A 1,497-nucleotide genomic window follows, 5' to 3' on the forward strand; every position below is an offset into this window, starting at 1 on the left:
GTCCAAAATCAAGGAGTCAGCAAGGCCATGCTCTCTCCGAGTTCCAAAGAAGGATTTGTTCTAGGGAAGGATACCTCTCTCCTAGCTTCCGGTAGAATAAGGTCCAAATCAGGTCAGTTCACAGGTACTGGGAGTTAGGAGGCTGGTTAGGAGGTGGTTAATGAGGACCTGAACTACCAGCAATTTTTAACAAATTGAATGCTCCCATAAAATCAGCACTCGGATTAAAAAACTAAACATATCAGAAACCCAGAAGGCCTCCTTGGGTTCCCATGCAATCATCCTTGCCCCCATCTCCAATAAGGATAATCATGATTCACAGATTAGTTTTGCCTGCATTTGAACTTTATTTTTTTAACTGTATAGTTATTTTTATTTTTAATGTCCAGAATGTGTAATATAAGGGCCAGAGCCTCCTCTTGGACTCAATTTTATAAATTTTTGATTGGTTGGTCAGGCCAATATGAATACTTTTTCTTGTCTAATTTGGTTTCTAGGAAAGCTCAGTTCAAATCCTCAATGGTCATCTGCTCAAATGGAATTAAGTTCCTCATCTCCAACTGTTTCTCGTATTCTACAATCCTGGCCTTTGAGAGACACCCACCAGCAGAAGGTTTCACATCTTCTTTTTCTGCAGCATCCACCTGGACAGTACATTTATCCTCTGGCATAGAACCTTCAGGGCATTAAACTTCTTCTCAAAGTCATCCACCAAGCCTGCCTTGGCCACATTGGTCTTGTAGTAAGCCCAGTCTATAGCTGGTAGATTCTCAGGTGGAGTAGCCAACCTGGAGGTGAGGTTCTCATTCCCAGATAGGGAGTTTGCAATGGCCTTTTGACTTTGGGGTATGATCTCCCCAAAAGTTACCCAGTCAATGGTTTTTAGAGCAAGTTTCCACCCAGCCATCTTGGGATCTTTCACCGACCCCAGCTGCCTACGGTCCACAGCAGCAAGTAAGTCTGAACTTTATTTTTTAAAATTTTAGTATTCTTTGAGAAAGGGTCTTGCTCTGCCACCTAGGCTGGAGTGTAGTGGCATAATCTTAGCTCACTGCAACCTCCGCCCCCCAGGTTCAAGCAATTCTTGTGCCTCAGTCTCCTGAGTAGCTGGGATTACAGGCCTGCACTATCATTCCCAGCTAATTTTTTTTTTTTTAATAGAAACAGGATTTCATTATGTTTTCTAGGCTGGTCTCGAACTCCTGGTCTCAAGTGATCTACCTGCCTTAGCCTCCCAAAGTGCTGGGATTATAGGCATGAGCCATCATGCCTGGCCCATTTGAACTTTATATAAATAGAATCATATGTAGTTTTCTATGTTTTGTGTCTGGCTTCTTTTGCTCAACATTATGTTAGTGAGATGTAGTCATTTTGTTTCATGCAATTGTAGGTTGTTTTTTTTTTTTCATTGCTATTTCTTACTGCTTTGGGTGAATACAGTGAAATGTATTTATTCATTTTGCTGTTTATAGGCATATTGGCAGTTTCCGGTTTGGG

At 41.6% G+C, this 1,497-nt stretch overlaps 1 pseudogene; it reads right to left on the minus strand.

Moving 5' to 3' along the window:
* Nucleotides 1-431: 431 nt before the first annotated feature.
* On the minus strand, nt 432-907 carry LOC105718009 (ATP synthase subunit d, mitochondrial-like; annotated as a pseudogene).
* Nucleotides 908-1,497: the final 590 nt, after the last annotated feature.

The sequence above is a fragment of the Aotus nancymaae genome, unplaced genomic scaffold (genome assembly GCF_030222135.1).
Source record: "Aotus nancymaae isolate 86718 unplaced genomic scaffold, 86718_ANA_hifiasm-v0.15.2.pri h1tg000010l, whole genome shotgun sequence".
NCBI classification, from domain to species: domain Eukaryota; kingdom Metazoa; phylum Chordata; class Mammalia; order Primates; family Aotidae; genus Aotus; species Aotus nancymaae.